Source organism: Aquarana catesbeiana, linkage group LG02 (assembly GCF_042186555.1).
Source record: "Aquarana catesbeiana isolate 2022-GZ linkage group LG02, ASM4218655v1, whole genome shotgun sequence".
Classification (NCBI taxonomy): domain Eukaryota; kingdom Metazoa; phylum Chordata; class Amphibia; order Anura; family Ranidae; genus Aquarana; species Aquarana catesbeiana.
Genome location: NC_133325.1, coordinates 520,730,631 through 520,756,183, shown reverse-complemented (window position 1 = coordinate 520,756,183; position 25,553 = coordinate 520,730,631). Strand labels below are relative to the sequence as shown.

The 25,553-nt window shown below is 41.4% G+C and overlaps 1 protein-coding gene across 4 annotated transcripts in view; it reads right to left on the bottom strand.

The window, feature by feature from the left end:
* Nucleotides 1-23,976, bottom strand: part of KLHDC8A (kelch domain containing 8A) — a 68,955-nt gene extending 44,979 nt beyond the window's left edge. The window contains exons 1-4 of one of the 4 annotated variants that reach the window (XM_073615812.1): nucleotides 23,853-23,975; nucleotides 23,162-23,471; nucleotides 22,153-22,380; nucleotides 13,077-13,236 (exon numbers count right to left, since the gene is read on the bottom strand). The gene's annotated coding sequence lies outside the window, so the exon portion shown is untranslated. Of the gene's footprint in view, nucleotides 1-13,076; nucleotides 13,240-22,152; nucleotides 22,381-23,161; nucleotides 23,472-23,852 lie in introns of all 4 variants that reach the window. The other 3 variants (XM_073615810.1, XM_073615811.1, XM_073615813.1) reach the window with 3 other exon arrangements.
* Between the last annotated feature and the right edge of the window lie 1,577 nt (nucleotides 23,977-25,553).

Below are 25,553 nucleotides of genomic sequence, written 5' to 3'. Positions count from 1 at the left end.
GGCAGTAACGCACACAAGACTATATGGCGTTAAACTGGCAGTAACGCACACAGAAGTAAATGGCGTTAAACTGGCAGTAATGCAATCAAATAGACGGTGTTCAACCGTCACTACACTGACACTATCTGAACTGTCCCTACTCTAGCTATACACTAATGTAAAAATTACTGACATGGTCTCACTACACTACACTGAAACTATCTGAGCTGTCCCTACTCTACACTAATGTATGTATGAATGACACGGTCTCACTACACTACAGTGAGCTGTCCCTACTCTAGCTGCACACTATGCAAAGCTGAATGATGGTCCTCCTCACTACACTCACACTATCCCTAGACTGACACTAAACTAATATTCTACATTGATAATTGAAGCAAAATAGCACAGTATAGCACACTAACTAACTAATAGCACTTACCGGATCCCTGTTCTATCTCTCTGCACGCCAAAATCACACTGAAAATGACTGCCATTGAAAGAATACTTTTATACTGTGGGGCGGAATGAGTCATAATAAATAAAGTCATGATGACAGTGCCCAATCATGACTCTGACAGTGCACTGTGCCCTGATTGACTGAAGATTTCACTGCTTCAGCCAATCAGGGCTTGCAATGCACTTTTCAGCGCCGCAATGCATTGTGTTTGGTTCGGGGGCGAACAAATGGTCGAATGACCCGTTTGGATGTTCGCCGAACGTCCAAACAACGAAAGTTTGGCACGAACTTATGCTCCGGCCAAACCGTTCGCCCATCCCTACTGTCAAAAATTCAGCATTCTATTTGTTATTATTATATTAACTAATTTTTTTTTTTTTTCATTTTACTTTTTTTTTCCTATCAATAGGGGGCTAACAAAATATTTGTTTGAGGTGTGACATCAGACGTAGAGATACTAGACATCTGTTAGACCCCCAATGTCTTCCCTGCCATCCTCTGTGCTTGATATCTACTTCCCTGGCTACAATAGCTAGGGATTGGCAGCCCTGAAGCCGGAAGTGATAAAACCCCTGTGGCTTCTGGGGTTCAGTGGTCACAGAGGAGATCGGGGAATGGATGTACATCAACAGATGTTTCTCAGTTTTGGGGTCTGGCCCTTATAACTACTGAAAAAGTCATTGAGGGGCTGTAGAGCTGCTCCAATCACTTTTACTGTAAGCCAATTACTGTCTGAAAACAATAACACCAACCCCCTGCTGCAGCTATGAGCTTGTTTTACTATGTAATTACTTCAGGACATTTTAAAATATCCTAAAGAAATGAAGTGGTGGATGTGAAGTGAAGTAACGACCTGCATTTTTCTGCACTGGATAAATGCAGGTCACCACTAGAGCACACACAGTATAAAATAAATGTTTTCCATGTGCCCTGTTCACACTACAAAGGTGGTGTGATGTGCAGTGTGTTTCAGTGCAAAATGCAGCATGCCTCAGCTTACTTTTTTTTTTTTTTTTTTCCACATCAGCGAACACCACCAACTGGCCTAATCAGCGTAATATTCATTTATTATCTCCAACTTAGATTCACATCATTGTGGGTTTTTTTTCTTTTTTCTTACTTTTATCAAATATAAGACCAACAATTATATACAACTTTATTAAATACCTTACTAAAAGAGTTCCTAACCTACTTATTCTCAGCTGCTTAGATAGCCCAGCTCGAGCCAAACGGGATATATAAATCCTATTTCTCCCTCCCCGGGATACCCTGAGTGGCAGTAACACTCACAGCCCTGCATAGAGAAGGAACAAGTGACAAAAAACATAAAAAAAAAAAAACCCGTAAAGAAGAGCTAGGAGAAAACCACATATATAAAGCTGGGCTAATGGGGTCCCCACACCCATAGCCCCCTATTAGGGCCAATAGTGAACCATTAAGTATTTATAATAACCCCCCACCCCTTCCCATTCCCCTACTCCCACCCCCCTCCATCCCCATACCCTTTCTATACAAAATCCTACCCAAACACAGGATTTAGTGTTTTCTATTGTTACCTACCAAAACCAAAACACCAACAACCCTAAATTTCTTTGTGTAAACCAACCAATTCTGTATTCCTCTAGTGCATGTAAATCTGAGCTATTAACCTAGTCCCTTACACTCCAAACTTTCCCCTTAAGCAGACCACCTTATCCATCCATGGCTTCCACATTTTGTCGAATTCCTGGAGATTCCCCCTTTTAATATACTCCAATCTCTCCCTGCCAATAGATACACCAAGTGTACCTATCCAATCATTCACTGTCGGGGGGTCCTTTGATTGCCACCTTAGCATTATCATTTTTCTGGCTTGAAATAAACCTCTCAGGATTGCCTGAGTAGTACACCTCCTCTCCCCCTCTACCCTTCTGTATCCCAAAATGCATTCTACCGCCTCCCTCTTTACTGACGTGCAGAAGATATCTCCCAGACTGCTAGCTACTCCCTCCCAGTATCGGAACAGCTTGGGACATCTCCAAAGTAGATGGATGAGATCCCCAGACTCCTGACACCTAGGGCATCTATCATTGGGCCTTCTACCAAACCTAAAGAGCCGTTTTGGAGTATAATAGGCCCTATTAAGCAGCATCAGATGAGAAATCTTCTGCGAGGGGGATACTGACACCAGGGGCGCCATCTCAAATATTCTCCTCCATTGTTCCTTAGAAATTGCCCCCAGTTCCTCTTCCCATTTAGCTCTTACCTTCTGAAGTATCCCCCTTCTATTCTCTGAGTTTCTTAGTTGGTCATAGATTTTAGTTATTAGCCCCCTAGTGGGTACTACTTGTAGTAACTGACGAACAAAGGGCATTTCCACCCATCCCGGGGGCTGATCACCAAATTGGGCCCTAAGAGCATGTTCCATCTGCCGATAGAAAAACAGGGAACTCTGTTAACCAACTCGGGAAATTTTTTAAGAGTATTACCTGAGTAGAGCTGTCTTAGCATTTTAATACCACCAGCCTCCCACCTTCTACTCTTTCCGATTTTTAGAATTTCCTGTAAATTCCGATTATTCCAAATAGGGGTGTAGTCTGTGAGTCCCTCATGCCCCGTTAATTTCTTAACAGATTTCCAGAGCTTGATTAGCAACCTAATTGTCGGGAATTCATGATAAAACATGTCTGCCTCCAATGCCTCAATAAGCGTATTATGCCAAGCACTTAACAAAATTAACCTGCCATTCGGAGTGCCACCCTCCGGGGTTCCACAGCCCATTAAGTGCTGTAGTTGAGATGCAAGAAAATAACGTTCCGGATGGGGGAGAGCAAACCCCCCTCTTTAGTGGGAAGCTAGAGAACTTGCAGCCGTAGCCTGGCCTGCCCACCTTTCCATATCAAATCCCTAAATAGAGCCTCAATTTTCCTAAACCAGCTCTTACTGATCCAAACTGGGGAGTTATGCAGAACATACAGCAGTTGAGGCATCCAGATCATTTTTATCAGGCTGCATCTTCCTGCTACTGATAAGGGGAGGCGTCTCCAAATGCTTATCTTTTGTTTAAATTTGGCCAGAAGAGGTACTAAGTTCTTACTAATATATTGATTGGGGTCCTCAGCTTACTTTGATGGCACATTCCCTGTGTGCCGGTATGACTGCCTCCTAAAGAGAACTAAAACTTCAACCACTTCAATACCGGGCACTTTCTGCCCAGGTCAATTTTAAGCTTTTAGTGCTATTACACTTTGAATGACAATTGCATGGTACTCATATGAAATTTGTATAATTTTTTTGAGACAGATAGAGCTTTCTTTTGGTGGTATTTAATCATCACTGGGTTTATTTTTTTGCTAAAACAAAAAAAAAAAAAAGACTGAAAATATTTGAAAAAAATGTTTTTTCTTAGTTTCTGTTATACAATTTGATAAGTACTTTTTCTTGTTCACTGATATGCGCTGATGAGCCTGCACTGATGGGCACTGATGGGGCTGCACTGATAATAAGGACATGGATGATCATCAGTGTCCTGATTATCAGTGAAAAAAATGTACTGACAGTCTTGCCGGTTATCGACACTCCTTTCCTCACGCAGACACAGCGTGTGAGGAAAGGACTGCCAATAACCGGCAAATCTGTTTACATATGATCAGCTGTGATTGGCCCTTTACCTCAATCTGTGATCAGCTGTGTCCAAAGGACGCAAGGCTGCTCTATTAGGGGGGCAGGGGAGCTGCCCTCCTAATCCATGCGCCCCACTCCTAATGTACATGCAGGGTGATGGACGCACGGATTTCAATAGGGGTTGTGTGACAATAGAAAATTAATATTCGCTATTGTCTTTCTGATTCTCCTCTTACACTGATCACCGCACATATGCAGCCGCACAGAAGAAGACCCATTTCAGTGAGGCTGCATAGGTGCATCCACTCGTCCACTAGGGGGTTAAAGTGGTTGTAAAGCCACTTATCAGAATTCCTGCCAGCCCCTATGTAATACTAAGTTATACTTCACAGTGTCAGTGTTTTTAGAAAATCCTGCAGCTACATATCTTTTTACACATCGCAAATGTGCCGTCATGTGACCGACCGCTGCTCTCCTCCCCCAGTCTGAGGACTACAATGGGAGGGGCTGAGATTTTGCTCTGACATCAGCCGGGCAGTCACGTGACTGCACATCGGGGATGTGAAAAAGGTATGCAGCTGCCAAGTTTTCTAAAAACACTGACACTGTGATATAGAGCTTAGTATTACAGAGAGGCTGGCAAGAATCTTGATTAGTAACTTTACTGCCGCTTGGGAGAGCGGCAGGAGGGGAGGGAAGGGGTGGGTTCTTTTTCAGCTCACACACAGGAGCTAACAGGCAGGGAGGGAGGGGGAGAGGGTAGAGGGATAGCAGCGGGATGAAGGAGGCACGTAAACTGACCATGGTGTCATGTCATGTCACTAGTGACCCCAGTCCTTTCTTTAATTTGTATTGTATACAAGTGAAAGTCACCCATAAAGCACACATTGGTCTGTGGATGTCACTGGCGACCCCAGTCTTTTCTTTTATTTGCACGTGTCATGGTCACTTTACAGAGGGGGACACGGGAACTGGCAGGATCAACCAGGTATTTTAAAGCATACAAAGGGACAAATACCACCGCACAAGCATTGTGTGGTTTAAAATGCATTAAAGGAACAGATTTTTTTTTTTTTAGGGTTACAACAGCTTTAAGCTACCCTGAGACATAAATGAAACTTACTTTATAATTTTTGTCTCAGTTGGGTGACAATTTAATGTCTGTGGTGGTAGACAGATGCCCACAGTCCAAATCTCTCAGGGGAAAGGTGACTGGAAAGGTATGAAAATCTGTCCAGCTAACTAAACAATGATCTATGATTTTTTTTCCCCTTGAGATAAGCACCAAAATAAATCTATGCTGCCCTTTTCCCATTTTACACTTTTACACTCAACACTTGGTTAGGAACTGTATGAACTTTTCTTCCTGTCAGCAGAAGACAGTTCTTGCTGATCCTGCATCATTATTTTGCCAAGCTGTTATGATAGCAGCCTTTTGTTTGCAGCACACTGCTGCATCTTTTGAAGGAAAAAAAAAACACAATACTAAGAGCAAAATGAAAGTGCATTAAGGTCTGGTTCACACCTATGCAGGTTGCAGTTGCAGTTGCATATGCCAGGTGCATTTTGCGTTTTTCAATACACGTTTTTGATCCATTGAAGTCTATGGAACCAAAAACCAGAAAAAAAAGTCCCTGGCCCTTCCCATAAAATGCACAGATGTGAATGTAACCCATAGGAAACCATGTTAAATGGACTATAGTGTGTTACTGCAAAACTGAAAACGCACTAAAAAATGCATAGGTGTGAACCAGGCCTAAAACCACTTCACACTGCCACCTGTATTCACTGCAATCCCCAATCACCAAAATAAAAGTAAAATGTAGGCCTACACTGGTTAGGCCTATTGTCTTTGATTAAAAATGTCCTGCTAATTGCTAGATTTTTACTGCTGTATACTCTGCCGTATATTCATGCAGTAAAACCTCCACCTTTGATTTTTGTCTTTAGTAAATTTGAGGTGTAGCCTTGCTCATTAAAATTGACCTGCTGCTGGCCAATTTTACACTGCTGTGTTATCTGGGGTCTGTTAATTGCAAACACTGCATCTTTGGGGTGTATTTATACAAAATTTGCAGAGCTTTTCATCCTCTGAAACCGCATGGATATTGGTTCTGTGCATTCTGTGTCGAATCTGCATGGACATTTGCTCTGCATTCTGTGTTAAATGTTATTAGGCTATTTTCTCTCCAAGTTGAATGGTTTTTAGTTATAAAAAAAGAGTTATTCAGGAAAATACAACTATATGACCACTAGATGGAGTGGACAATCATAGTAATTAGGTATTTATTTCCTGATTCACTCTAATCTGTATAGATGAATAACATTCAACCTGATAAGAAAGTAGCCTAGTAACAATTGATTTTGCCCCCTTTGCACAAAACAAATGTATATGCAGTTTCACAGGACGAATAGCTTAAATTTTTTTGGAAACATTCCCCTTTTCTTTAGTACATTTCAACCAATTTTCCCTCATTACAAATGTCCTGCCGCTGGCCAGTTTTACACTGTTGCATCATCTGGCGCGGCGATCGGTGGTGCTGTGTGTCAGTCTGACACACCGCATCTCCGATCTGGGTGAAGAGCCTCTGACGGAGGCTCATTACCACGTGATCAGCTTTGTCCAATCACAGCTGATCACGATGTAAACAGGAAAGGCCGTGTATCCCCTTTTCCTCACTCGCATCTGACAGACACGAGTAGAGGAGATCCAATCGGCGGCTCTCCTGACAGGGGGGGGAGTCTGCGCTAAATGATTATCAGCGCAGCCCCCCAGGATCACCAGGGATGCCACCCATGGCTACCAGGGATGCCCACCACTGATGACCACCAGGTATGCCACCCATGGCCACCAGGGATGCCAATCAGTGTCCACATATGATGCCAATCTGTGCCCAGTACAATGCCTGCCAGTGCCTCCATATCAGATCAGTGATGCCCATCAGTGCCATCTATCAGTGTCTATCAGTGCCACCCATCAGTGTCTATCAGTGCCGCCTATCAGTGCCACCCATATATACCCATCAGTGCAGCCTTCAGTGCCCATAAGTGCCGCCTATGAGTGCCCATCCGTGCTGCATATCAGTGCTCATCAGTGCTGCATTTCAGTGCCCATCATCAGTGCCACCTCATTGGTGCCATCTCATCAGTGCCGCCTTATCAGTGCCCGTCAGTGCAGCCTCGTCAGTGCCCATCAGTGAAGGAGAAAACTTACTTATTTACAAAATTTTATACTAGAAACAAAGAAAAACTTATTTTATTCGAAATGTTTTTATTTATTTAGCAAAAAATAAAACCCCAGAGGTAATCTAATACCACCAAAAGAAAGCTCTATTTGGTGGGAACAAAATGCTAAAAAATTTGTTTGGGTACAGTGTAACATGACCGCGCAATTGTCATTCAAATTGCAACAGCGCTGAAAGCTGAAAATTGGCTTGGGCAGGAAGGGGGAAAGTGCCTGGTATTGAATTGGTTAAATTACATTTAGGAATATATGTTTATTGTAATAGTATAGCTAGTCGTATTATTAAAAAAAATTATTCATTCCACAGGTAAAAATGCACAGCCATTACATGATGTAATTCAGGCACCATGAAAAAACGTACTGTTCTATAACACCACATGCGTCTTTAACCCTTTTGCTGTCAGAGCTGTTTTTGCATTTTTTGCACAAGTTTAAAAAATCGTTTTAGGCCTGGAGATTATGTAAGCTGCTTGCTGTGGGGGCACTTAACAGGAGGGAGAGGCCAGGAGCACCGAAGAGGGATCCGAGAAGAGGAGGATCTGGGCTGCTCTGTGCAAAACCACTGCACAGAGCAGGTAAGTATAAAATGTTTGTTATTTTTAACTAAAAAAGAAAAACAGAGACTTTAGTATCACTTTAACCTTGAATAATGGCCCTAGAATTTTTGTGCTCACTCCGGCATGTGCCACGATATGTAACGTATATGGCAATCAAAATTTTCTTATGTAGTCGCTCACAACGTATTTTTGAACATTTGTATGTGTGTATGTACATGGGGACAAGGCAGGTTCAAAAGGTTTGTGTGTGTGTGTGTGTGTGTGTGTATGACAGGTTCTTTTTATTGAGATATACGGAGTCTTTTCAACCCTGTTCTCTCGCCTGCCGTCTTTTGAAGTTGGAGCACAGATCACACTTAATTTGCTTCTTCCTCGGCCACTGCAGCTGGGGAAAGTGACATTTGAACCCAGAAGTGATGAAATGCATGTTCATTCTAGCTAGGATGTTTGCTGGTCTTCCTCTCCTTCATTCAGCAACACCTGCCATGCACCCTTGATGCTTGCTTACCTTTCATTGAAGCTGGAGTGCAGATTGCGCTTAATTAATTTATTTCTTGGCCACAGAAGCCAAGTAAAGTGACAGTTGAATCAGAAGTGACATTGCTTGTTTTTCATACTAGCTGGATGCTCGCGGATCTCCCTCACCACTACACAGCATCACTTGCCATGGGGGTCCCAAGCCCTCAGGTGGGGCAATGTGTAGGCTGGTGCCTAAAAAGGGTTCATTTTTTTGTTGTGCTGACTCATGTTCTGCAGCTATCTGTATAAGCTGTGCTGTTTTTCCTGTCTGTGCTCATGTCCTGAGTTAACTAAGCCAGCCAGGTGCAAGTTGTTACAATGTAGATGTGTGGTGGATCTGAGGAATTGATTGGCCAGACTTTCCTGCAAATTTTCCAGAGATCCACATAAAAAGGACTTCCTGAAATGCCCTGAGTTAGCTGCGGGGAACTACGGCCAAGATGTAGGTTGTTACTCTGTCAGTCTGTGCCTCCCATTTGGGGGGAGGGGTTACTAGTCGGAGTTCCCTGAGGACTCTATGAAATCTTAACTGCCAACTGTGGACTTATTGACTTTATGGACCAGTTTTCCACTTTTTGGGACTGGACCTGCAACACAGAGTGCCTAGGGGCCCAGCCTGGAGTCATGGAAGAGAGTGTGCAGTGGGGCCACGAGAGAGAGAGAGAGAGAGAGAGTGATTCTTGTATCACATAGCAACATGTGTCACTGGGAGTCAGGTTACATGAACTGCTGGATTGGTGGCGCCCGGAACAGGCTCAGTGGTACCAACCTTAAAATGCTGCACACCTGGGAGTGGTGTCCTCTAAACATGAGAGAGTCTAAAGTGTACAAGTGTTATCAGTTGCAATACTGCTTATCTAGAACAATTTATACGTAAATATTCCAGGGAGATGCACATCTTGTTTCCCCTTGCCCCTATCTTGTTTCTTACTATCTGGGCAAAACATTAGATCCTTTTTTTTGTACCTTTTTATCATTTTTTTCAGTTATGCTATGCGTTTGCTCCTGATGAGTGGTGACTGGCCACGAAACACGTCGAGCCTATTAACATCACCATGTTTCAAACACCTAGCTTGACCTCAACTGTGATTCATTTATATCCTATAACCCATTTGTATCCATTACTCAAGAAGCATTTGGCTTTTTATACTAATTACTTCCATGGGATAATATGCGATTTTAGGTGTGTGTGTGTATGTATGTGTATATGTGTGTATATATATATATATATATATATATATATATATATATATATATATATATATAATTTATTTATTCTTTTTTGTATGCCATCGTCTTATATATAGATAAAAATACTCATGTTGAATTATGTATCATATGTTTATGAGGTATGCTTTGTTTATATGCCAATTAAACCATTTTATAATTTCTCCTACCACGTGGCTTGTGCCTAACTCAAAGTCCCAAAAACCCCTTTCTTATTTCTGATTTAGGGATGGAGGTGCATAATATCATGCACCTTGTTTTAAGTCCCAAAGCCCCCTTTGCTTTCTATCATCAGTGAACATCTGCACAGGGAGCAAGGAGTTAACAGTGTCATTGCAGCTCACTTCTAAGCCTGGGAGAAGTGGATGTAAACCTTTACATACCCAGTGAAGTGACTGGCCTTAGATGATATACAGAGATAAAACAGATCCTCCTATGTACGTTGTACCTGCTGCCAGAAAAAAAGGGTGGAGAACTGAAGTCGCACTCTACAGAGCTCAGTAAGGAGAGCTCTGAAAGCTGATTGGAGGGGAGGAAAGGAACACCCCCCCCCCCTTCACACAGCACAGGAAAAGAGCTGCTGTTGTCAATCAGCTGGCGCTCCCTCCCCATCACATTTTTTTCTCTTGGTGTCAGGAAAACTTGTCAGAAGTGACTCATGCAGATAGCACTTAGTGCTCTTAATTGAAACAAATACACACTATATAGGGATATGCTTTGTCTGAATTTCATGCAATTTTACAACCAGTTTAATGTTGATTGTCACATGACCACAGCTCCCAGCCTGAGGCTCAGGCATTAATGGGTGCAGTTCCACTTGTACCCACCCGGGAGCCTAAGCCTCGCCCACAACTTCAGCCTGGAAAACATGTCATGAGGGAAGGGTGCCAATTATTGAGGGTCTGTGGAAGCAATTGGTTATTATTATTTTTTTGTAAAAGTTTGCCTATTATCCTTGAAAACCAGCAGAATGTACTGTCCCATGGCCAGCATAGTCCCTTGATCTAAACTAACAAAGAGATAGATCAGGTGTACCTGAAAGTAACCAATTTCTCCTTAAAGATGCAGTCACACACTAGAAGCCCAGCACAACATAAAGGGCTCATTTCCACTTTGCCCTCTGAAGAGTGATCTGCAGTGAATTACTTTTTAGAAAGCATTTAACAGGCGTTGAGGTGTTATGTCACCTTCTCCACATCTGTTTTAACTCCTAAAAACCTGTACCACTGGCTGTGGTGTGAACCCATTCAGTTGTCAGCATAACAGTGGGGATAAATTGTGCTATATACACCTTTTGTCTGCTACCTTTGCAGCTTAAGGTGGAGCAGTTGGGGGATCTGTAAAAACCTGGCTCAGCCATGTGTTTTCACTGCTCCCTAAGCGCAAATATAAACAATGCCAAAGCCTCAAGCATGTCCCAGCAATTAACAGATAACTTTTAAAGCAAGGTGCACTTTTCCAACATGCTTATGAGCTGGTCTGCAAATGAATTAAACACTGTTTGAGTGTTTAAGGGGTGCTGGTGACAGTCACAGCCAAAATTACATTCAGCATCCTGTTAGTTTAGAGCTAGGGACCACACTGTGCAAAAGGGACCATGATGAAGCAGTGTGACTTCTACATTTGCTACTAACACCTTTGCTTTTAATATTTAATATACTGTGTAAGGGTGTCATTAAGAATTAATGGCATTGCAAGCGCAATGCACATTTTGGTGCATTTTCATGCATTTCCAGGAGCGCGTTCAGAAATGCTCATTTCTGCCCACGTTCCCAGCACACCATTTAAATGGGGCCTTACTTATCCAATCCAGACAGCACTCCCCTATGCTTCGGTTGTTGACTGTCCTTTGGCTTCCTTTCATCCAGTGCAGGGCTGTGGACACTGCATTGGTCTTGGTGACATCAGGATCTTAGAGCATAGGGGAAGAAGATGCCATAGGAACCCATCTACCAGCGCAGAGGGTTCGGTAAGTAAATAATCTTTTATATTCTTCCTAAGGGAGCAGTGCGGGGGCGCAGCCCCACTGCAAGAGAGAATTTTCAGATTTCCAAGAGTTGGACTTTAAATATTTAGTCATTTTTATTTATTTTGTGTGAAAGAAAAAGTGGGGAAGGGGATACTTCTGACCACAGTAACATCAAAAATCTGGTGAAAAACTGAAATATTCTGGAAAAATAAGTAACTTTTTATTAAGTATGAACAATTTTGGGTTCTAATCTAAACTATTCATCTTTGATTAGGGAATATTAGGGAGATAGTGGGTTAATCACAGCATCGTGAGTATCGCACCTATTAGCACTCAGCTAGATGAGTTCTTGTTACCAAGCAACCTACGCCCACATGAACTAACCACGCGGTACAACAAGGAGAGCATGAACGAACAGTAACTGTGCCTTTCAAACAAATAAAAAATACTATAGCAATGTGTCAGCATTCCCAATGATAACTGGCATACCAAGTTTACTATGCTGGAACCTGGAATCCAGATGCTAATGTAAATATGACTGTGTTTTTAGTAACTATTCTCAGGCGTTACAGATGGTTCTGGCAGCAAAAGGGTTATAGGTGGCTGGAGGAGGAGAAACAGAATAAAGGAAGCTAAAATCCAGGTCACTTCTGTATTGCTTAAAACCCTTGGGGGGACTGCAATGCTTTAGTCGCATGTATTCTTTTGTGTTGTGGCATTACATCAAAATCACTGTATTTTTATACTAAGACCTAGATTCAATAAATGGGTTGGCCTAAAAACAAAGCATGTTACAGTGACATTGTCAAAAGAAAAATAAATAAACTGACCCACTCCTCAAAATGGCAGTTGCCTGACTGTTATGATTAACCACTAACTTAAATATTTTGTGCTTTATTAACCTGGAAGATGTATGCAGTGACTGCTTTTTCTGGGTAGTGACTCAAATATTCAGACCATAAGTTCAGCAAGATAACCAGGCAACTGGAAATTTTTAAACAGGTTCAGCAAATGCAGACTATATATTTTTTTTCAGCACACTTTTTCTTTTATACATCTCTTAAGGCCCCGTTCACATCTAACGTTTTGTGATCTCAGGCAGAATCTCTGCAATTCTGCCCGCGATCCCAAATCCTACTGAAATAATGACAAAACGTACCAAACGCGTGTGATCGCAAATCGCAATGTGTGAAGCTTGCCATCCAAAAGGAGCAGGAGCTTCTTTTAGGGGGCAAGCTTGCACATTGCGGTTTGCCGCGATTTATCAATCGACAACCAACCACACCGCATTTTGGTACCATTGAAAATGAACGGCACCCGCACAAATGCAGTGCGTTTTGTTATTATTTCAGTATGATTTGGGATCACAGGCAGAAAAGCAGCGATTCTGCCTGAGATTAACAAAAAGCCAGATGTGAACAGGGCCTTAAAGCCCAACTCCAGGAATTAAAAAAAAAAAAATCTACCCTCAACTGCTTGCCATGTCTAGGGGATTGCAGAGGAGGCTGTTTCACTTACCTGATTCCTTGCTCCAGCGCTCTCCTCCTCCACCCAAAGCTCCAGTCTTGGTGTAATCACATACAATACAGAGCTGTTAACCCTGTATAGTACATTTAGGAGGTTGGCGTGCAACTGGAGCTGGTTGCAGTTAACAGAGCAGCTGCGGGCGACTAGACACCTGCTGGAACAAGAAAAAAGGTAAGTATTTACACCTAAATCCTCTGCCCCAAGAATAGATGTTAAGTTAAAGCCCAACTACAGGAAAATGTAAAAAGGCACCCCATGCAGTGGGATGGGGTACTGCACGGATGACTTATTACATATTCCTGGAGTTGGGTTTAACACTATTCTTATAACAAGCGTATGCTTGTTCTGCAGTAAGGTCAGTGGCTAGAATGAAGTGTAATGTAAGACTTCTTAACTATTCCTTGCAGTAGTAACAATATAAGTAAAACTGTAACATGTTCCAGCACCCCACCTCACCCCCTCCTCCCTTCTTCCCCATAATAGCAGGTGAAGGGTTCTTCTCCCTCGCAGCTGCTGTCAGATGCAAAATTGGCTGTTCAGGGATATGTAAATGAAGAAACTACAAGTCCCATTTTCCACTGCGTCAGATGGACTTGTAGTTCTAAATAGACTGTGAGGTCATTAATGAGTGCCCTTGTAGTACATTGACACTTCTTCCAGCTTTCTAACAGAAAGCTCGTACAGCAGTGCAGGCAAGAAAGCTGGAGGATGTGTCTGCAGGAGCCTGATGTGGCACCCACGCTCCTGTAGGAAAATAAATAAATGCACATTATTTTTCTCTTATTTTTTTACCTGAAAGTTGAACTTAGCCTTTAAATATAAAAGGGAGGCATAAGGGTTTGGCAACAAAGTAAAGATTGCCCCTGCAAAGAAGTGACAGTTGGGGACTATGCAGTCAGGAATATAAAGATCATATATCTGATAAATAGTCAATTACATGTATACCTCCTACAGTGTAAGTGAAATTATTTATAATTAGTTGCTATGGATTTCCAATACATTGCAGATGGTTTGTTTATTCAATACCTCAACTGGTCTCTGACATAACAGCTATTTATATACTACAGTAACATTTTTATTTTTATAATTTGGTTAACCGTTACACCTTTACATACAAGGACAAACAGGACTTTCGCAGCCTGATTGTTCAGTAAAGCAAGATCATGCTTTTTGCCCAGTAGATGTAAATCATTTTCATACTTATGATATGCAAGCACAATTCGGAAGAAATCACATTAAATATATTGTATATCCTTTGAACTTTGAAACATTAGTTATAATGTAATACTGACATATAATCACACACTTAGGTTGGACTTGATGGACTCAACCTCACCTACTATGTAACTATGTAATTAGCATCACAAAAATAGATAAGTAAAATTTGCCTTGGATTTTTTTTCTCAGATCTGGAAACTATCACTCTAACACTAGAGTGATAGTTTCCTAACTGAGTGAAAGATCCTAACTGTAGCTTAAAATTTGTTTTTAAAGTGGAACAAAGTGCAAAATTAAAAAATAAATCATATATATAGTCTGTCACTAGCAAGAGGAATAAACCTCAAAAAGTGAAGATTTGGTATGGTATAGGGGAGGGGACCTTTTTGTTAATTGTGTCTATGCAGTATTTTAAAAAATTTACCTTTTTTTTTCTGGAATTCCTCCTAAAAAATAGCTGTATACTTCCTATATGTAAAGATGCCTAGTAGTAATGAGTGAATGTGTCTGAGTTGTGTTCACAGGGCATTCATTAAATCCATCGTACAGTTTGAAAACTGCAAACTTAAAGCCAAATCTCCAAATCTAAGGCTAGGTTCACACTAGCCCACAGTCTGTGGACTGATTGCGGGCGCAGGAATTGCACCTGTTCCCACACCTGCAACCACCTGCAGCCAAATAGTGCTGTTTTTAGGAGACGCGTGGGGCTGCCATTCATTCTGAATGCCACCCCCCAGGTATCTAAGTCCGCAGCACATTTGAGGGTGCAGGTACTAGAGGAAAATCTAATGGTCAAAAAGACCATGCAGTTTCCCTGCAGCTGCATTTTTAAAAAGGTGCCTGCACCTTTTTCCTGCGGGAAATGCAGGCACAGCAGTCCATTCAAATTAGCGGGTTGCCATGCCCAAGCAAATGCAGGCCACATGGCTCGCAATAGTGTGAACCGAGCCTTAAGCCTCGTACACACGATCGGATTTTCCGCAAAGTATCAGACTTTTGTCCGAAGGGCGTGTGCCGTGAACTTGTCTTGCATACAAACTGTACACAATTGTCGGCCAACAAACACGAACGTAGTGACATACTACGTGGAATTTCCGCTCTTGAGCGCCACCCTTTGGGCACCTTCAGCTAATGTCGTGTTTGGTGAGCACTGATTCGGAGCATGCGTGTTTAATTTGGACTTTTGTGTGACAGACTTGTGTACACATGATTCGAAAATCTGACAACAGACTGTTGTCCACCGAAAATTTACTAGCCTGCCATCCAACATTTGTTGGCGGAAAGTTGGCCAACAATTGTCTGATGGAGCATACTAACGGTCGGATTTTAGACAAACAGTCTGTCATCACACAATTTCCGGACGAAAATCCGATCGTGTGTACAAGGCTTAAGTCTTGAAGATCAATGCTGACCATTTAAAAAAAAAACCTTCTTTTTTTGTGACTTCAAAGGGCAATTGGGAAAAACTCCAGTCCTTGACATGATATGCTTAGTAGATTCCATTAAGCTATATATGGTGTTACAGAGCAGTACAGCTCTCACAGACAGAATAACTGACACTGTTATCTGGCATTACATATTTCATCAGTATAATTTTCTTATAGTCCAAATTCCAAAAAAGTGGAAAGCTGTGTAAAATCTACATAAAAAAGATCTCATAAACTTTCTTATTTATTCACAATTGAAAATAAAAAACATATCAAATGTTTAAAGTGGAGGTCCACCCTAAAAAAAAAAAATTGCACATAAAAATACCTAAAAACATGGAGGAAAAAAAAAACATTTTTTTTACTTACGTGAAATGACTGTTGCTAGGCAGTCTTCCTAATCTGCCCCTTCCTACACCGTGGTGCTCTTCAGTCTTCTGCTCCCCGCGTTGTCTTCTGGGGAATGCGGCGCGGTGTGTTATGGGAACTGTGTGTGTCCCACGACACACATCGCGTCCCATTCACAAAGCGCCGCTCGCGCGTGTGCAGTAGGAAACTGGCAGTGAAGCCGCAAGGCTCCACTGCCTGTTTCCCTTACTTAGGATGGCGGTGCCGGGACCCGAGAGCCAAGGGACGGGTCGGCCTCGGGTGGCCGACATCGCAGGCACCCAGGACAGGTAAGTCTACTTAGTTAAAGTCAGCAGCTACAGTGTTTGTAGCTGCTGACTTTAAAAAAAAATTTAGGTGGCCGGAATCCCGCTTTAAATTGAGAAAATGTACCATTTTAAGAAAAAAAAATAGGGTAATTTTGAAATTGATGGCAGCAAAACGTTTCAAAAAAGTTGGCAAGGCAACAAAAAGTTTGCAAAGTTCATCCCCAATTCCCAAAAAGTTGGGACAGGGCCATGTTTACCACAGTGGCTATGGCAAGATAAGTGGTGCAGGAGGAAGAAAGCCAGCTTGATGAGCCAAGATGAGGAAAACTTGGTAAGCCACATACGACTTCCTCCTCCATGTGTTCTGGCTATATAGCAAGCCCACTTCCAGAAATAAAAAACAGATGCACCCTGCCTCTCAAAGGTGCAACCCAAACAACCTCTTCGCCCTGGAGATGAAGAACATGCTTGCTTCTTCCTAGTAATATGTAGCCCATCTCTGCATATTGCATAAATACACTGATTATTAGCAGTGTACGGCCCAAAGTGGCAAACAAAAAAGGCAAAAATGGTGAAAAACATAAAAACCAGTACCGAAAAAAAGGTATTAAATGCCTACAGTTTACCAGACAATTTTTTTTTTTTCTTTTTTTTCTGACTAGTGTGCCTTTAGGGTTTGTTCACAATGCTGCATTTTTTAGTCCAGGGAGTGCCTGTTCTGACTGGCATTCTGGCCAGAGCTGTCTTGCTTGTAAAGTGCAGAACATGGTTTATCCTTTGCTTTTTTTTTTCCTTTGCAGAGGCGTTTAGAGGACATTTTCTGAATGTCCTAAAATCGCATTCAGGAGAGGGAATTTTGACTACAAAAAAAAAAAAAAAAAACACAGAATGCGGCCACATATAAATGCTCCTAAGCACTAGGTGAGTTTAGCACTTCAGTGTTTATTCATTTCAGTGGCCGGAATAAATTAAAATTCTGGTCAATAAATAAATGCCCAACACCAAATTATGCTAAACTCACCTAAACTATGCAAAAAAAATGCAGCAGGAGTGAGTTTTTGATGCTGATTTTCTCCTGTCATGAGAAACAGCGTTTACAATAAACCAGTGCGCATGGGGCCAAAAGGTTGAATCTGAGGCATACTGTATCAGACCATAGGATGTTGAGATAAACTCACCAAAATCTGTCAAGCCTGAAACAGCAGTAAGCTTTGATATACTTTTTAATCTCCCCGATATAATTCATGACATTGAGCTAGTGATACAGTAATCCAGCTTTGCTAATTCTTATAACCATGACTTTAAAGCCCCATACACACTATTAGATTTTCTGCAGATTTTTGTCTTCAGATTTACCAAAACCATATAATATGAGGTCAAACCTTAAGAGTTTCAATTTGTATGCAATCAGGCAGGCCCTTGCACTACATGGTTTTGGTAAATCTGAAGACAAAAGTCTGCAGAAAATCTAATAGTGTGTATGGGGTCTTTGGCTCCATGCACACTGGCTTAAAAAACGTTGCTTCTACAGGAGTTTTGAGTTCTGCCTGTAGAAACAGCTCAATGTTATCCTATGTGTCCATGCACCTTAGGATGTTTACTGGCATATTTTGAGTTCAACGTTTAGAAGCTGGAAAAAAAAACCTTCTGGTTCGCGTTGCTGATTGGAGCTTACTGGCAGAAGAAACTTAAACTTCTTAACTATTTTAGACTTTGTACAAAAAATGCTCTATATGGGTTTTTTTTACTCCCAAGAGAACAGACGGTTTTTTAAGCCCAGTGTGCATGGAGCCTAGGGGGATCTTTTTCTCACCTGCTTTTTCTCTATGTTGTTGTATGTATTTTAATTGTGTGCAGTTATTACATCTATATATTAAAAAAGGAAAAAACCCTTTCAGATTTACTATACTGTATATTGAATGGGTTTTCCTAAACTTGACATCAGGTGCTTTCTATTTCTGTTTTGGAAATCAGTTATACGGAGGGTGGACGCTGCACCAAGGGGTACTCAAGTGTAGGGACACATGTCCTGAATGCCAAATTCCCCATACAGCATCTAATCACTGCACCTGTGCCCCCCAGAAGCTTGAAAATGCCAGAATGGTGGGCCAATTTGTCTGTGTGCTTGAGGCCTTACTACATCCATATAGCAACTTACCTAAGTAAACAAAAAATGTCCATCTAAAACATTTTTAGTATTGGATAGAATGGGGAAGGGTTATAACTCCTGTCGGTTTTTACTGCTTTTTGGGGCTTGATTATAATTATTTACCCTCAGTTCCTGACCTGCTGACAACTTTTACTAGACAGGACATGTGGGGAACTCTCCAACAGCAGCGCAGAAAGAAAGAAAAATGCTTTAGTAGAGGATAGGAGGGCTAGAACCCTTTATTTTTGTCTGTGTCCCTGTTGGAGATTTTCCCTCACTTTATGTCTGACCAAATAGTTGGCATCTGAAGTTGACAGTTGTCTAAAGAAACAGAACAGGACGTGAGAGTAAATCTATAATTTCGGAGCCCCAGGTAGTGGTAAAAACTCAGGTGTTCCAATACTTTCCTACTCAGCCCAAGATTAGTAAACATGTTTTTGGTTTGACATACACTTTGTATTTCTGAAACTTTTGCCGTGCTATTCATGCTTTGAAACTGCACATTCATTCACTCAGTGAGAATGGGGGCAAAACATAATGTTATTAAAGTGGTTCTAAAGGCATAAGGAGTTTTACTTTAATGCATTCTCTACTTATCAGCTTCCCCCAGCCCCTGCCCCGGAACACTTACCTGGCTCCTCTTCCAATCCAGTGATGTGCCCATCTGTAGCTGCATTGCTTTCTCTTCCTGTATTCACAGAGGCATCAGCAGGAACCATTGGCTCCCATTGCTGTCAATCAAACCCTGTGAGGATGGAGAGGGACCGAGCCATGCTGTGTGTGTCTATTGGGCGTGCGCCTGCATAAGTGCCCCCATAGCAAGCGGATTGCTATGGGTGTATTCAGAGAAGAGGAGGAGTGGACAGCCCTGGCGGGGAGCCCCAGAAGAGGAGGAAAGGGGCCACTTTGCACAATACTATTGCATAGAGCAGGTAAGCATACCGTGGTTAATATTTTAATTAAAAAATCAGCCTTTACAAACACTTTAAAATGGTAAAAGTAAACCCTCACATATACTCAGTAAACTGAATAGCCTCAGATTATACACAGAGATGAAACTACTACACAAGTTGTAATTGTTCATCTGCAGTCTTTGCTTTTTTACATCCCTTCAAAAATGCTGAATTTAGATAAAATCCTTCATCTATGAGGAGCACAGAGTTAGAGCTCTTGTACAGTGTGTGATCTCTGTGTATCTCTGGTGGCAGGACAGGTGATCTCTGTGTATCTCTGGTGGCAGGACAGGTGATCTCTGTGTATCTCTGGTGGCAGGACAGGTGATCTCTGTGTATCTCTGGTGGCAGGACAGGTGATCTCTGTGTATCTCTGGTGGCAGGATAACTTGTCAGAAGTGACATGCTGATAACAGAGGAACGAAACACCAGAGAAAATAGCTTAGTAACATTAGATTTTGGCTCCATTTGCATAGAACAAATGTACATACAATTTCACATGATGAATAGATCTGAAATTTTTTATAAATACATTCCTATTTGGAGATTTGTTCATATGCCATGTACTGTATTTATTCAAATGATGAAACAATATTTCAATGCATAAATAAAATAGAAAACTGCATTTAATTAAAAGAGAAGTATAGCCAAAGCTCTTTTGGCCATACTTTTCATGTATGTCACAGGAGTGCACTTAGTTCAGAATCAGCCAATAGCAGGCTTAAGCATCACAGATTCAGGAAAGATCCTGACAGTAATGTCGGGATCCACCCAGATGCCTGATCAACAGCTGGCTTAACCTCTCAGCATGTCGCTGAGAGCCTGAACCAGCCGCTCCTGTCCCCTCCCCTACACAGCCCAGCACTCCAGTGAGCACTGGAGGGGCAAAACATACAATGGTGACTAAAGTCACTGCTCTTTGCGCAGAGCCAACTGAGAACTGAACCATCAGTGGTCATGCGATTGTTCAGCCTTAGAGCCAGCGGGGAAGAGCTTGCTGCATCAGAACAATGCTGCAGCAGATGAGTATGTATGTTTATTTTTTGTATTTCCGCACTTCTCCTTTAACATCAGACTAACACCTACATGATTACATGTGGACAATCTCCACCCAAATTCAACCCATATCCAATGTCAATCATTTGAATAAATACAGGAGAGAAGATTTCTACAGCAGTAAACAGCAGCCTGCAGGACATGGGACAAACCTCATTGGTAGCAAGTTATGTCCTAGGTGCTGCGCCCACAACATAATTTTTAACTTAACCTCAGCTTTATAACTTGCACTTAAACTGGCCATACACTGACTGAATTTTGTCGGGTCCCCGAAGAACCAGTTGAAATTAACTCAGTGTGTGGCACTGTCAGACCTCCTCCCACGGGACATCATTTGATTGAAATTTTGAAGGAGCCAGGCCCAAAATTGTTGGCCCAAACAACGGCTGCATCCAGTCAACTGTCAGCAGCTGTCAGAATACAATAGCCCTGCAGGGAGGTTCCTCCATCCTGACCTTATAGTATGGAGGAAGGAATTGGTTAGATTTTTTTAATTCAGTCTGCAGACTGAACAAAAACAAAAAACTAATAGTGTATGGCAAGCTTTAGCAAAATATCAAGGACAATGTCATTATTGCACTTTGTGCCTGTCAAGTAGGTTTAAATATATTATTATTTTTTACAGGATAAAGAGATTATTTAAATTCTAGTAAGAAAGTTTGACAGTAAGCTCAGCACAACTTACTATAAAATATACAATATAAATCTAGAATAAGACTAATGTTGCTGAAAAAACTAATAGTGTATGGCCAGCTTTAGCAGAAAATCAAAGATATAATCACTTGTGCAAGGTAACTATGAAGTATTTATATATTATTCCTTTTTACATGCTAAAGAGATTACTTAAAGTGCAGCAAAAGTAAGTTCAGCATAGTGTACAATAAAATGTACAGTATGTATCTAGAATAAGACTAATGTTGACAAGCACCATATATACCTTCAACATACATATTTGAATTTTACTGTTTTGGTCAACTTGATCATTCGGAGTCTGATGTATATTTGCTTGTTGTACGTCGATCTGTCTACGTTTATTTTTCTTTTTAATGAAATTAAATAAAATTGATATCATTTTATGGTTATACAAAGTGGTAAGCCATACAGAGGTATTATCAAAATTGTGGCTTTGTTTTCAGTCATATTCTGATGTAAAAGTCTGATGTATATTTGTGTCTTACTTTGCTGAGTCTGATGTAAAAGTCTGATGTAAATGTGTTTGTTACATTGCTGTTTTCCACATTAGTAGTAAGATGACAGCTACTGTACATATTTAAACAAGCACTAGGGGGTTAAATGAGAAGCCATGGTATAGTAATCCACAACACAAATTATTTAATCATAGAGCTCCCAGGCTCATCTGCGGGAGATAGGAACTCAGAGGAGCGTGAATGGAAATACCTGATTATATGTCTAGTTTTCTCTGATCGACCTACAAGCACCAACACATCCATCTATAGATTCTTATTTTCTTTTGTATTACAAAGTCCATAATCTGAACTGGAGAGATTGGGATGTCAAGCTCCCATCATAAAGGAAGCATTAGGAAATATGTCAAAGACATCATAACAAGCATGTAGGTGTTAATAACAATCACTCATACACACAGACCTTGATGACAGATCACAGCAGCTTGCTCCCATCTAATCCGCTTTCATCCTAACGATTTAAAACATCAGAGCGCGTTTAATCCTTTTTAATTCAGACTCGCTTGTTTCCTAGATTTTATTCATGACTCTATATTAACCACTATTAATATGGCAACAGTTCTGTAGAGCAGCCTTCCTCAACCAGGGTTCCGTGGAATCCTGGGGTTCCTCCAGATGTTGCTAGGGGTTCCTACAGAAGAAAGCAGTGACAGATTGATTTTCTGTTTGAATTGCCTATACATTAGTATTTATTTTATTGATCATTGAAGATCAAAAAATTTGTCATATAGAGTGGCAATGTTAAGTACACTCCACTCTTTATGCTTTTATTTAAGACTTTCTAGAACCCACTGATCACATCGATGTAGGTAAAATATTTTTTGTGGGGGTTCCCCAAGACCTGAAAGCTATTACAAAGGATTCTTCCATGGTAAAAAGGCTGCTGTAGACAGATTAAAATAATAGGAAATTATGATTTTGTAACATAAGCGTGGAAAACATCTGCCAAGTAAAAAAAAAAAAGATTTATAGAATCTAAATATACACTGTCATGTACCATTGCATCAGCATCATATACAATAGAATGGATAACATCAAGTACGTCCTTGTATTGAATTAGCAGCAGTATACATACATATCTATATGAAATATTTCTTTCTAGCAACTTCAATGACATTTTTTTATGTCCAAAACTGTACAGTAGATTTATGATGGATTTTTCCATCGCCATCTATGGTCATAAACTGTACAGAGATATTGACTCCTAACCAAATGCTTATCAGGCACCACCAAAGATTTGCATCCATTATAGTGAGGTCTGATGGTGGGGTACCATTGGACCAGAAAAAGCATTTGGATGGAGTCTGGGAAGTCTTCAGAAGCAGACACTGTGATGTATGGTCTCCTAACTAACTAAACAACTCAGACTAGAGCTTAATGGCTTTTTTCCAACAACAAATTCCTGTACTCACCAATAGTTCCAGGATTAGCTGATTTCTGGCTGCTGCATGATGCCTTTTTAAGTTTAGGGCAAGTAACGTGGAAACATATCAGGGTAGCTTCCTGAAAGCTGGTGTCTTCAGTACTTCTCTTTCCTGTTCTGTCACAGCTGCGAACATGCCTGCTCTCCCTCACAGCGATTCTGCCTCTCATCTTTCCTGCCTGTCCCCCTATTTCTCACATGCGTACGTTGTCAGGCTGTGCTTTTTTTCCCTCCCTCCTCGCAGCCTGTAGGGAATGACACAAGCTGTGATTGAAGAATGCTTCTGAGGGAAAAAATACCTGGAGAGGAAAAGAATAGCAATAAATGGATAGCCAATTAGTCATATGCACCGAGAATCCATTAAAAACAAGTCACAAGAAGGACACAGCTGGTGATCATAATATTATGTAGGATTTATTTATAGCTACATACAGGATTCATAGATACAGTAAAAATATTGCATGCATTCATTCTAGGGCTCATGCACACAGGCGTATGAAATGTATACATTATCTTGCCGGAAGCGAGCTGGCAACAAGATTCTGCGTAAAATGTGGTACGTAATGCATCTCAGCTCATACAGACATACACGCGTATATCCGTATATAGTTGTGGTGCGTACTCCGTACAAAGTCATACATTCATATCGACTAAATGCCGAGATTCTTTGCACCACCTACACATTGTTGAGGTTAAATCTCCCCTGGCTCTGAACGAGTCATTCCCTAGGCAACGGGGACTCAGTCACAGAATGACCTCAACCTTCCCTCACTCTTAGTGACTGGAGACCGAGGTCATTGTGCGTCTGCAACGCCGATGCTTGGTAAATGACTAACTCAGGGCCGGGGGAGATGTAAACATCAACAATGGGTAGGCAGCGGCGCAGGCTCAAAGTGACTCTGGAATTTAGTGATGGGATTTTAGGCGACGCAAAATATTAACCAACCATAAATAAAAACCTTACAACACATGAATTCAAATGGCATGAGATGGCTGCGGCACATTTATTGGTTTAATTAAGTATAAATGTAATTTTAATTTGAAAGGTATATTACATTTTATTAACTTACGATAACAATCATTTTCATTTAATTAAAAAAATTGCTCAGTCATAAAGACTTGAGCAACATAAACATAAAATCCAGAGTTAAAAAACGAAACCCCCCTCTCTTTTAATTAAAAGAGAATAGAAACCACACAACAAGTGCCTACAGCAAAGGGTTGGTTGGTGGGGGTGGATAGCTTGCTGTGAGGTAACTGACCACTGAAGTTTGTCGGTCCAGGACCAGATTTATTTAGGGAATGCTAGAGAAACTTCCAGAAATGACATGTGGCTTATTTCTTCCTTCCACACCATCCAAGAACGTTTCCTGAGAAGATTTAAAGGGCCACTAGCACCAAAATGGAAGAGAAAGAAAAAAGGGAAGAAGGGTTGCCACAAGCTCATAAATTGTAACCCCCCCAGTCATTCTGAATGACTGAGGGTTGTTCATACCAGATAGCCACGGTGATCGCAAGGTATGTGTTGGCAGGATCCCGGCACAGAGCACTGTTTACCATTATGATATGGTAATTTGCATCATGATCTGCTGTACTGAAAAAAGTACTGCATACACTAGTGTGGCTTTTTACCTTGTTTTGCCCAGCTAAGTCCCAGTGCATCTGTTGTGAACGAGCCTTGAAGGCTAAGGTCATTCTGCACTGCCAATGCTGTCCAAACATATACATTTCCCCCCAGCCCTCAATGACTAGGGAGAAGTGATGGAGCTTATGACAATGTCCATTTACTTATTAATCAGTTGCGGACTGCCCACCCACTTCCAGGTAGGGGGCGCACGCTGGCCAATGAGAGATCATCATGTGCCTGTGTTTACAAAACACAGGCGCAGGATGTGATGGGATGTTCTCTCGTGGAGCCCTTTTCGATTCCAGAGCGAGAAGAGACAAGTCACAGTGAATAAAAGCAGCACACTTCACACAGTAAAACACTTAGGCACATTTAACCCAATGATTGCCCCCCCCCCCAGTTAACCATTTCACTCCCTGTCACAGTGTCACTAGGTACAGTGTACAGATTTTTTGCTGAGCACTGTATTAGTGTCACTAGTGACGCTAGATAGCGTTAGTGGCAGTCCTATATAGCGTCAGGGTCCCGCCACATATTCTCTAATAAAGTTTTAACCCCCTATAGATAAGCACATTTAACCCCCTGATTGCCCCCCCCTCCCGAGTGTAACCTTTCACTGCCCTGACACAGTGTCAGTACAGTGTACAGATTATTTTTCTGATCACTGTATTAGTGTTACGGGTGACATCAGTTAGCATCAGCGTCAGTTAGCGTGAATCTCAGACAGCGTCAGATTGCCCGCCACAAATTCACT